The 13186-nt window shown below is 43.4% G+C and overlaps 1 protein-coding gene across 6 annotated transcripts in view; it reads right to left on the bottom strand.

Annotated features, from left to right (window-relative positions):
- Nucleotides 1-13186, bottom strand: part of GLIS3 (GLIS family zinc finger 3) — a 183390-nt gene that overhangs the window by 64429 nt on the left and 105775 nt on the right. The gene's annotated exons all lie outside the window — the stretch shown is intronic.

Raw genomic sequence — 13186 nt, 5'->3', positions numbered from 1 at the left:
CCCAAAATTGGCATGGGTGGGGGTGGGAGAGGGGAGGTTGCTCTGGCTGGCAAGCCCTGACGGAACAATCAACAGAGCGCAATGTTGAATTACTCCCTATACATTTCAGTCATGTGGCTTCACCCCCAAAGAATCCTGGCCACTGTAGGCTACATCCCACAGAGCTACAATTCCCAGCACCCTTAACAAACCACAGTTGCCAGGAATTTGGAGGGGAGGTCATGTGCTTTAAATGTGTTTTAAAGGTAAGGTTTGTAAGCAGCCTGAAAATCTTTATTAGTCATGTATTGCTGAGTACAGTGGTACCTCGGGTTACATACGCTTCAGGTTACAGACTCTGCTAACCCAGAAATAGTGCTTCAGGTTAAGAACTTTGTGGGGTTTTTTTCAGGTTAAGAACTTGCTTCAGGATGAGAACAGAAATCGTGCTCCGGCGGCGCAGCAGCAGCAGGAGGCCCCATTAGCTAAAGTGGTGCTTCAGGGTTAAGAACAGTTTCAGGTTAAGTACGGACTTCCGGAACGAATTAAGTACTTAACCCAAGGTACCACTGTAGTTAAGATTCCCCATGCCTGCTTTAAAGTCTCGTGCACATTGAATGTGTGATATTATTATTATTATTATTATTATTATTATTATTATTATTATTATTATCATCATCATCATCATAATCATCAACAGCAGCAGCAACAACTGCAAATAGATTCTTATGGAATGACTGCAAATAGTGTTAGATTACCTTCAGAATTAGGCATTAAGTCCACAGTGATAGACTGACATTTCTCAGAATGACATTTTTCTAAACGGGACAAAACAGGCATGGTTTTCTTTCCTAATAGGATTTTAGGCTTAGTTAGCTCATTCCCAAATTAGCTACAATTAGGTGCTGAAACATGAAACCAAGTTGATTTCAGTTATATTTTCAAATGGGAACGTTCATAACTTCTGAGTTATTAAAACATAAGTATGAAAGAGGATGTAGCACCTTAACCACAATTAATCATTTTAATACTTGTCAAGCTTTTGCCATTTTAAGACCTTTCAACACTCATAGAAGTAAGTCTGAATCATCCAGACTTTCTGGAAACATAAAAAATTCATGGATTTAATGAAATAATATAAAAACAACAGAATTCTGTAATGTTTTCCTGGTTACTGTATTTTATTCTGTACTGTAACATTTAAACTGATGCTGTAAACTTATAAAGATAATTTCCTGGACTATGTTTTTTTAAAATTTTGTGTTTGTGCTAGTGTTCTTACTAATCAAATGGAGTTTGAATCTATTTACATGTAGATTCCCCCCTCTTTATAGAGGATATATATATATACAGCACTAATTGAAATAAGAGGTTTTTAAACACCAAAGTTTATAGTGAAAGTTATGAACAAGGGAAATGTGAATTATTATATTAATTTCGCTATGAATGAATGAATTCATTATAGATGGCTGGCTTTCTCTCACTGAGAGGAAAACTATACATGATTATCCCTTGTGGGGAGGTGGGATTCCTTGACTTTTCCCTTCTTTCTAGCATGCACCTAGAGGCTTAAACTGAAGCGGAAGATGCCCAGGGATGGGACCATGGAGGCTTCTTAACCAGTCAGCTGTTGTTATGTTGACATGCTTGGGGGTGGGTGGGAGATACCAACACTTTTAGCTCCTGCGGGGGGGGGCACAGATGGAGGCTATTTTTAACAGAGAAACTGCTGGAGGCGAAGTTGTTCCTCAACATAGCTTTCGGATGTTACAAACTTATACCGCTAGCCACTTGCACAATCAAGTTCATGCCCGGCTGGCGTCGTGTGTTTTAATGTCCGAAAAGAATGTTTTGTAGGAAAGTTGTGTGAAGAGGTCATGCAAGCAGCTTGTGATGCTTCTTCGCAATCTCTGAGTCCCTCCCTTATAATAATAATTCTAAAGTACCTCTACAACAGACACAGAGATTTTGTACACTCAGAGGCCCAAGACAACCCAATTGCTGGAAAAGTCTGAATGCTGAGCTGTTTTCCCCCATTTATTTATTTTCTGCTAAAATAAATAAGTGGCCATTGCTCCTTCCTTCCCTTGACTAAGAGATTGACAGATGCACTTAACTTTGCATATCCACAAAGTTTAGACCTGACAAAGTCAGTCACCACAGAGATGCACCTTTTTTTGCATTTATAAAAGCTGAAAACTTAGCACTGGAAAAAAGATCACTGGAACTTTAGACTGTACACTCCTTTCACGTGTAACTTGCCTTTTGTTCCTTGGGCTCCAATCTTCTGTACACTTACATGGCAGTAAGCCCCAATGAACAATACAGGACTTACTTCTGAGTAAACATGGAATCGATTTCAACACAACACAGATGCCTTGAACATTTGATGGCCGTGCTGTATGCATGTACCTATAAATGACGCACGCAAACATACTGACTTTGTGGGAACTATTTCTAAGTAAAGATTCTTAGGATTGGGCTTCAGGTTTAGTACGCCTCCCCATTTCAGTCCTGGCTGACTTTTCTGTTGTTATTGTGAAGAAAGTAAATATTATGACAAGCTTCTTGGAAGAGAAATTACTTTTGAATGTGTCAGCTGGTAATAATTTGAAAACAATGTGGAATGAAAGCCATCGGAAGAAAAAAACCGAAGAACCTGAGAATTAGTTTGCTGCAACTCTTTGTTGGAAAGCAGTTTTGAACTTTTCTGCTTTTCTCTCTTTTCTGCCTTCCTTTCCCAACTGCTTAAATACTTATATGGTTTATTTTTCATTTCTGCCAATTTTATTGTACTGTAAGTGCCCTCTTTCTTCTTACAAGCATTCACATCTTAGTCAATGAGTGAATGGTTTGCTCCTGCTCAGTGGCGTAGTGTGGGTTGTCAGCACCCGGGGCAAGGCAAGTAATTTGCGCCCCCTAACCCCTATCCTGCCGCCGCTTCCAGCTTCTTCTTGCTGCTGCCTGGGCTGGGGTATTTACGGTAAGGTAGCCACGGCGGCGGCGGGTCCGTGTCAGGTGATCTGAGGCGAGTTGCCGCTGGCGCTGCCGCCCAAACGACGCCGCTTGCCCAGAGGAGGAGGAGGGCAGAGAGGCGAGGAAAATGCAACATGGCCCAGCAGCTGCAGGTGGAGCAGCGGTGGGGGCAGCAGGGCTGTGAGGAGGGGCTGCCTGGCGCCCTCCACGGCCCGGACGTGTGGGGACCGCGGCGAGTGCTGAGAGCCGCTGCCTGCCGGACACCTTCAGCCCGGACGCGTGCACAGCTCGTCGGTTCCGTGAGACATGGGGCTCTGCTACAGCCTGCGCCCGAGGCTCTTTGGTGACTCCGGAGGCGGCGAGCGCGTCCCCCCCAGATGTTGCGCCCAGTGCGGCCGGCTCCCCCTGCACCCCCACGCTACGCTACTGCTCCTGCTAGCTTAGGGAGGAGTGAAGTCTGCGGATTCCTGCTTCTCCTGCATCCCCCAGGGCCACCTCCATCCTGTTCCAGAGGGATGGAGGACTCTGGGGCCATGCAGGAGATGGCACTGGGGACAGAATTGGCAAACGTCATCTTCCCCTGCTAACCTGACTCTAACCTCATATTATCATCCCAGAACTATCCTATTTGCACGTGTGTGTGTGTGCACGCGCGCAGTGCCGGATTTACGTACAGTGGTACCTCGGGTTACATACGCTTCAGGTTACAGACTCCGCTAACCCAGAAATAGTGCTTTGGGTTAAGAACTTTGCTTCAGGATAAGAACAGCCCAATACAAATCACCCCCCTCTGAAGCTGCCATTAGTTGTGGAAGGAGAAACTTGCCAACTTTAAAATTTAATCCTCCTCCTTACATTCACTTATGACTTCCTGCCAAACATAAATTTTATCTTCCTATGAGCAAACATTGTAATTTGCTGGATTTCTGTAGCCTATATGGAGTTTTAAGAGGATTTCCGTATGTAACTCTATCCAAGCGTACTGCAATGTCCCATCAAATTCAGTGGGACTTATTTCTGAGTTCACAGTGTACATCTTCTTTAAAAACAAAACGAGCATGGTTCACAACAAAGAACATGGAAAAAGCAGTGATTGCACCTTTTGATTTCTCAATAGCATAGAATTTATTTTAAAAATGCTAAAATACACTGAAGAACCTTCATAAACATAGGTCTCATGATCAGGGGTATTATTTGCTTATGGGAAAAGAGAGCCCTTAAAATAAATGGCTGTGTTTTGATGTCTTCAAATTGTTCAGATAAACCAACACTGATTTTAATTACAGCTTGAAGAGTTCTCATTAAAATGGAGCATTGGATAGTGTAATTCTCTGAGTTATTTATGTGCATTAACATCAGATTTTGAATGATTGAGGTAGAACACCATAATGTGCACAGACAGAAGGGTCTGCATTGAAATGAAATATACCCCTGGGATGAGTGCCATTCCTGCTCTCTTCCTAGGCATGTGTTATGTCCGTTATTTAAAAAATACAACAAAAATATGTTGTGCTTCGGTTATCAACATTTATAAATTGAAGCACCTACATGGTAATTCTTCCTTAACAAGAATTTAGTGCTGAGCAGGTGGCTCCCTGCAGGATGCTATTATTTGATTAGCGTATATTAACATCTCACATCTACATGCTTTTATGTAATAAACCAGTCTGGAAAACATTCTGCGTTTTCTATCAGATACACTCTCACCTTCATTCAATTACCCTTAGTTGAAAACAAATTAAATTAATATAGCCTAATATTTAAAACCTAACCAGCCTCCTCTTCTGGGCACAGCTATTTTTCATTCTCTCTCTTTTTTTTTTGCCCAGGGTGAAATACAAAAACAGAATATTCAATTAGTGGTTCAAGAGAAAGATTGCCAAAAAGAACAGTTGGATTAAAAAGAAAAAGGCAAAAGGACTTGTATTTGAAGCGGCGGGAGTCCATCAGAGTAACAAACAGGCTGAGAATGTTTCTCTTTTTCTCTCCACAAGTAATCCATATGCAAATTTCCTGCAACATTCAGTATGTACTTCCTAGCTCTGTAAACATTTTTCTATTCTTTGCTGCTTAGCTCCCTCTGCTTTTTTCAATTAGGCCCTATTTGTTTAGAAAAGGATTAAGCTCTGTATCTTATGGAGAAATAATTTAAAACTAGAAATATACAAGAAATTCTTTTAGAATCCATGTTTGCATTCTGCTGGGAACTGTAAATATAAAGTGGGCAGGGGGGCAGGGGGTTCATCCTTCATTTTATATGCTCAGCCAAGTGCCACTTCTAACATTCATGACACATCAGGCAACAGCCACACACGCCACACGCTGCCTTTCCAGAAACCATCTTTTCTGTCTTCAGTAGCATATTCTCTGGCCATGCAAGGCAGACCTTGTGGGTCAGACCCACGGAGGGCACCGGCACAGCTGTGCTCCTGCCTGCTGCTTCCTCTGCAAAAACAGATGGGCTTGGGAATTCTTGCCTCACCAACATTAAAAGTAAAAAAAATCTAAACAAACAAACAAACAAACAAACTGAAAAGAATAAACAAAATGTGTGCTGTTTTAGCGGATATTTCATCTTGTAAGTCGTAAGACTGGACTTTCCATTTTTACTACACTATATTTGTAGCTATCAGTGGCGGAGCGTGGGGGGTGCAGGGGGGGCCGGCCGCACCGGGCGCAACATCTGGGGTTAGGGTTAGGGGGCGCAAATCCACAGGTTAGGGGGCGCAAATTACTTGCCTTGCCCCGGGTGCTGACAACCCATGCTACGCCACTGGTAGCTATAGAGAATTTATAAAGGTAAAGGGACCCCTGACCATTAGGTCCAGTCGTGGCCGACTCTGGGGTTGCGGCGCTCATCTCGCTTTATTGGCCGAGGGAGCCGGCGTACAGCTTCCGGGTCATGTGGCCAGCATGACTAAGCTGCTTCTGGTGAACCAGAGCAGTGCACGGAAACGGCGTTTACCTTCCTGCTGGAGCGGTACCTATTTATCTACCTGCACTTTGACGTGCTTTCAAACTGCTAGGTGGGCAGGAGAGAGAATTTATACCCACTGCCATTTTTCCACATAACTTACTATTCCTATTATACTGTGGCGTCAGTTTTAAAACCCCACTAAATTAGATTTTTAAAATAAAAAAATACATGCATATGTATACACAAATAGCCAGCGGCGTAGCGTGGGTTGTCAGCACCCGGGGCAAGGCAAGTAATTTGCGCCCCCTAACCCGGGGCAAGGCAAGTAATTTGCGCCCCCTAACCCCTAACCTGCTGCCGCTGCCAGCTTCTTCTTGCTGCTGCCTGGGCTGGGGTATTTACAGTAAGGTAGCCACAGTGGCGGCGGCGGGTCCGTGTCAGGTGATCTGAGGCGAGTTGCCGCTGGCGCTGCCACCCAAACGACGCCGCTTGCCCGGAGGAGGAGGAGGGCAGAGAGGCGAGGAAAATGCAACATGGCCCAGCAGCTGCAGCAGCAGCGGAGGGGCGGGGCTGTGAGGAGGGGCTGCCTGGTGCGCCCTCTGTGGCCCTGACCACAGCGAGCGCTGAGAGCCACTGCCTGCTGGACGCCTTCAGCCCGGACGCGCGCACAGCTCGTCAGTTCCGCGAGACATGGGGCTCTGCTACAGCCTGCGCCTGAGGCTCTTCGGCGACTCCGGAGGCGGCGAGCGCCCCCCCCCCAGATGTTGCGCCCGGTGCGGCCGGGCCCCCTGCACCCCCTACGCCACTGCAAATAGCTGACCATTTCCAAATTGTAATAATTACCATAGTTCTAAATGCCTCTCATACAGCCAACTTCCTCATCACTGTCTCCTTAACTTTATACCATGAGCAGTGGTTGAAAGCTCTGATTTTTCCTCTTAAAGTCTAATGGCTTGAAATAAAGCCGGTTGATACATTTGTACACATAAAGAAGCTGGTGGCAGCCTCTTCCCCACCCCACCCCGCAGAACGGTAAAATTGGCCTGCCAAAGAGAATTTGGGTTTTTTAACACAATCCCCGTTTGGCTGAGCTAACCAGTTGTTCTGCACATGCTATCAAGACTGCAGACTTTCCTTTCTTGAGGTCATTAAGCTTGTCAGAACTAATTTGTCACCCCAACGGCCGACCCTCATTGCCTCTGACAGCAGCACAAGTATCAAAACTTAACAGTGCTTTGCATCTGAAGGATGCAAATGTCCAATCAGAGCCCCATTGCATGTTCTGATTGTCTGGTGCAAAAAGGCCTTCTGATCTCCTAAGACAAGGGACAGGATCAGTTAAGTTACATGGGTCACAACAGTCATGTAGTACCGTATTTTTCGTTTTATAAGACGCACCAGACCACAAGATGCACCTAGTTTTTGGAGGAGGAAAACAAGAAAAAAAATATTCTGAATCTCAGAAGCCAGAACAGCAAGAGGGATCGCTGCGCAGTGAAAGCAGCAATCCCTCTTGCTGTTCTGGCTTCTGGGATAGCTGCGCAGCCTGCATTCACTCCATAAGATGCAAACACATTTCCCCTTACTTTTTATGAGGGAAAAAGTGAGTCTTATAGAGCAAAAAATACGGTAATCTTTTTTGGGGGGGCAGGGGGAGAACAATAAGCAAGTCTGGAGGGTGAACAAGGGGGACTTGGAAGACTGAATTGAGCTGGAGTTTAGTTTCTGAGGATCAGGGTTATCTATTTCGTTTTTACACACAAGTGAAAAAACTTGGAAACAGCATTGATTTCAAAGTTGCATAGTTTGTAGCTCTTGAAAAAGAAATTATTAAAGGGTCACCAGAGCCAGGGGCTATTTTTCTAGAAAAAGGGGTGCTGGAACTCACCCTGAAGACCGCCATTGTTGTCTTATAACGGCAATAGCACCCACCTGAGAGGTACCAGAACTCAGTTCCGGCAAGTTCTGGCTGAAAAAAAGCCCTGACTAGAACAAAAGTTTAAAAAGAAGATGTCTGGTGATTTAAAATAAATTTCACTTGGGGATTAACAAAACAATATGTGAAATGCTGAAATGCCTGTGTTTTTAAATAGCAACTCGGAAAGTCCAGTCAGGATTGGGGCTGTTGCACAGTGAGAAGGATAGTTTTTGTTTTTAATGAAGAATGTGAAGAAATGCAGTAAACAGAATTAAGTGTTAAGAGGCAATGCTCAGGGTTGGCCTGCCAAAATGCATTCAAGGAAATTTGACGGGTTTATGGTTCATCTTTGATGCAATCCTTTTTAATAACGTAATATTTTCTGAAGAAACAGCTGAAGTCAGCAAAACAGAAAAAGAAATCATAGAGGGTAGGGCAGGAAGAGGAAAGTGTGCTGTGTGAGACCCCAGAGTCTCTGCTCAATCCTAATGATGTAATTCTGCCTTTAATCTCTGATGGCAAAAGAGCTCTGCCTCCCCCTCCTTCCTTCAGTAATACAAGCTGCCAAGAATTTTGGCAAATGCCAGGCTAACAAAGCCCAATTTTTGAAGCCAGGAGCTAGATTGCAGTTTTAAATCATTGCTTCCCCCGTGTCACACAAGAGCTCATTTAAAAATAGAATAGCAGAAATCAATTTAATTTTACAGCTTTTTCCAGTTAAAATATTAGTAATAGAGAACATAAAATTATAAAATACAATTTGCCAACCAACACAGATTCCATAATTATTATTTTTAAAAAGTAAAAGGATATTGTTCAAAACTGAGGTTGTTACACTCTATCTTGTATTTTGTTTAGATATTCCTTAAAAATGAACTGAAAAAGAGTGATGATTATAGCATTTTCCTCAACATGATGCAAAAAGGGAACTACAGTGGTACCTCGGGTTACATACGCTTCAGGTTATATACGCTTCAGGTTACACACTCCGCTAACCCAGAAATTATCTCTTTCAGCTTCTGCCTTCTGGAAGAAGGTATAGGGTTATAAAGGCCAGGACTAGCCGCCTGAGAAACAGTTTCTACGCAAATGCAATTCTGGTTCTAAATGCAGCATAAGGGGTCTCCATAGTATAGTGTATTTTAAAATGGGGTTTTGGAGTTTTTAGGGGTTTTTGAATGTTTTATGTAGTTTTATAGTAGTTTTATGTAGTTTTTCAATTTCATTGTTCTGCATGGGACAATGACAATAAAGATATCATATATCGTATATAGTGCTTCAGGTTAAGAAATTTGCTTCATGATAAGAACAGAAATTGGGCTCCGGCGGCTCGGCAGCAGCAGGAGGCCCCATTAGCTAAAGTGGTGCTTCAGGTGAAGAACAGTTTCAGGTTAAGAACAGACCTCCGGAACGAATTAAGTACTTAACCCAAGGTACCACTGTAGAGCTAAGATCCAGAGGTCTGTGAGTGAGAGAGAAGATTTCACTTGTGAAGTTCTGCACATGAATGCTCAAGCTCTTGCGCAAGCTGTGTGCAGAATTAGCTGTGCGAAAGAAGATTCTGCAGGCAGAAGAGACTCTCCAGATCCCAGCCCAAAACCTTTGGAAATCTGGAGTTATTTTATTCCCCACTCCCTTTATACTTGACTACAGCCAGATGGCCGGCTCTTATGTTAATCTCATTTATCATTGATTTCCAAATGGCCTGCATGATTCACTTATGTGTGGTAATGAAACTATAGTACATAATATGCCATTCAATTTACGTACATGTTAACATGTTAAATGTCAGACCGTGTTTACTCAGTAATTAATATATAGACTCAACATATGGTATCCACTTCATATACGGTAATAATAATAATAATAATAGTAATAATAATAATCTGGTTGTGTAAGTGACTCTGAAGAGGTTTATTATCCGAAGGCTGCAGACTGGGTTAATGGAAGTCCTTTGACTTCCGCCAGCTGCAGTGCCAATGAGGAAGGACTTGGGGCAGATGCTCAGGACCTCAATGCGCTGGAGGGCCCCAAACAAAGCAGAACTGGCTTAAGACATTTTGAAATTAATACACCGTGGGTTGGTTCACACACAAGGCAAGCCATGCTTCGTTTAAAAGAAAGATGGTTTGTTTGCACAATCAAAGCCAGTGGCGTAGCGTGGGTTGTCAGCACCCGGGGCAAGGCAAGTAATTAGCACCCCCTAACCCGTGGATTTGCGCCCCCTAACCCTAACCCCAGATGTTGCGCCCGGTGCGGCCGGCCCCCCCTGCAACCCCCACGCTACGCCACTGGATACTTGTCCTGCTACATTAAGTGAAACAAGCCAGGGTTACTTTGCTTGTCTTCAGGTCTGGTCCAGGCTTAGCCCAACACAGCCATGAACCTAACCATCACTATTTAAAGAAGTGGGGGACCATAAGGCTATTAAGTTCAGAGTCTAAAATTATCTAACCGCACCACTGGATCTCAGTTAGTTTTGCCTGTTTGAGGAAGTTTTTAATATTTGATGTTTTATCGTGTTTTTAATATTCTGTTGGGAGCTGCCCAGAATGTCTGGGGAAACCCGGCCAATAAATAATAATAATAATAATAATAATAATAATAATAATAATAATAATAATAATAATAATAATTATTACATAGCACACAGAGAGACATGATCAGATGGTATCTGAAAATGTAACATTTCCAAAAGCTGCAAAATATGGGAAAGGGTAGGAATTTCTTTAGATGCTCCATTATGTTATTTGCCTTTTATTTGAGCTGCACTGGAAACAACAAATCAGAAGTATTTGTATATAAATGCCATGACAAATACTCACTAATGGTGCAATTGAGGTATGTCAAAAGTAAATATGTGTTTTATTATGCTGTCACATTAAGCCACATTCAGGCCAAGCTACGTGATATGGGCGGGGCGGGGTTGTCTCTCTTTTTTCAAATGGGTTTGGCTTTTTCCTTTTTAGTTAGCGACTTTGAAACAGCACCTAGTAATTGCCTATGATCAATGCATGCAAGGGCCCCACTTTTTTCAACACAACTACTCACATAACTTGTAAGCTTACAATGAAAAAATGCACACAAAAACAGGTCTGAAGCGGGGTGTCAAATTGAATAAAACTCAGAAGGTAAAGGTAAAGGGACCCCTGACCATTAGGTCCAGTCGTGACCGACTCTGGGGTTGTGGCGCTCATCTCGCTTTAGTGGCCGAGGGAGCCGGCATACAGCTTCCGGGTCATGTGGCCATAATGACTAAGCTGCTTCTGGCAAACCAGAGCAGGGCACGGAAATGCCGTTTACCTTCCCATTGGAGCGGTACCTATTTATCTACTTGCACTTTGACGTGCTTTCGAACTGCTAGGTTGGCAGGAGCTGAGACTGAGCAACGGGAACTCACCCTGTTGCGGGGATTCGAACCACTGGCCTTCTGATTGGCAAGTCCTGGACTCTGTGGTTTAACCCACAGCGCCACCCGCGTCCCTAAAACATTTGCGTAAATCAAACCTCAATCAAGAGAGGATGAAGCAGGTCTATTCCTTGAAAAGAGCACATTTTCCAAACCAGCTATGTGGTTTTGCCACTATTCTTGTTTAAGAAGGCACGTGGAAAATAATTTACAGTCAAAATCAGCCCCATAATTAAGATGTATCTACAATGGAAATGATGTGTCTCTCTTGGGATCCTGACTGCCAGATGGTCAAGCCAAAATGTAAACATAATAAGCACTCATCCACGATGCACAGAGTAGCATGACAGGGCTGTGGTTATCAGATTGGCATCTTTGAAATGCTCTATTTGGGCTATTTACACGTCAGCCTTTAATAAAAGTACTGTTGAAGACTGTCTCATATTCAACAAATTATTCTGCTATAACAATTAAACCTATCACACCCCAGATTTCTGAAATATCTTGCCGCATTCTTGATTCATGGAGGAGAGGAAGGAGTTTAGCCACCTCTATTTACCTTTCAGCACACCTGATCCTTGGAGCTGTTGGAAGTTAGAATAATTAACAATAATGCACATTTCAGCTAATTCTGGTTTGATATTATTCCAAAGCTATATTAGAGAGGTTTTTTGGATGAATTATGTCTGTGGCATGCTCCAGGTATAACAGGAAACCATGGTTTCTTGCTTCTTCTTTTTTTAAAATTAAAGATTTTCTTGTTTTACAGAAGTATGTGTAACATCTCTCGTATTTTTTCCATGTAACATTTTTACAAATCAGTTTCATTTGTTGAGACATTAGGAAGAAAAGGGGTGGAGGGGGGAAGATAGGTGGGGTGGGGTGGCGATGTTTCTATTTTGCTTAATGTATGTACGATTTGGTGTCAGCGTTACTTGTGCCGGTTCTCTGCTGTTCACTTGTGTTCCTTTGGTGGTGAGAGAGGTTGGGGTTGGCCCAGTGGCATAGCGTGGGGGGTGCAGGGGGGGCCGGCCACACCGGGTGCAACATCTGGGGGTTAGGGTTAGGGGGCGCAAATCCACGGGTTAGGGGTGCAAATCCACGGGTTAGGGGGCACAAATTACTTGCCTTGCCCCGGGTGATGACAACCCACACTACGCCACTGGGTTGGCCTAGGGTGTGGTTGTTTGTTTGTGATTGGCTGTGGTGATCTTTGTGTGTGAGTGAGGTGGGTGGGTGTTTTGGATCAGGTTAGCCATATTGATTTATATGCTGTTGGTGGATTATTGTCATTGTCTTGTTGGGCTGTGTACATGATAAAGGGGAGCCATACCGGGGTAAAGGCGTCTTCTTCTGTTTGTCCCAGTGTCAGTTTCAGTTTATTGGTTAATTTTTCTAGTAGGACTGTTTCCCATACTATTTGGTACCATTGGTCCATGCTTACTCCTGACAGGTCTCTCCAGTGTCTGATTATGATGTTTCTGGCTGCTGAAAGTAGGTGGGTTATGAGTGCTTTGTGGTGTAAATGGGCATTGCTGTCTTGGAAGAGGTTTAGTAGGGCCAATTCTGGGGTGATGTCTAATACTTGCTTATTTATTTTACATATTTCTCATATGGCTGTTGTCCAGAATAGTTGGGTTTTGGGGCACTCCCACCACATGTGGAGGTATGTGCCTGTGGAGGTGACCCTCTCCAGCATTTTGGTGAGGTTCCTGGGCGTATTAGCGCTAGTTTTCTTGGTGTTAGGTACCACCTGTAGGTGAGTTTCAAAGTAAATGATTCCTCAGCCTAACCGACTTCCCATCCCTTTTCTTTTGTGCTTGTGACAAGGAGAATGGAAGCTTTCACTTCAGATTTAAAACAAACATAGTTCCTCATGATGTTCAAAGTCGGCAAATTCTGGCTTGTACTATGGTAAGTTTAAAGAAGCCAGGATCAAAATATGGCTTCAGATCCTGGTTTCCTCTGAAACTATAGTTTAAACAAA

This window comes from Podarcis melisellensis, assembly GCF_964234715.1.
Source record: "Podarcis melisellensis genome assembly, chromosome: 17".
Taxonomy (NCBI): Eukaryota; Metazoa; Chordata; class Lepidosauria; order Squamata; family Lacertidae; genus Podarcis; species Podarcis melisellensis.
Note: the sequence above shows the minus strand (reverse complement) of the source record. Positions and strands in the feature narration are given on the sequence as shown.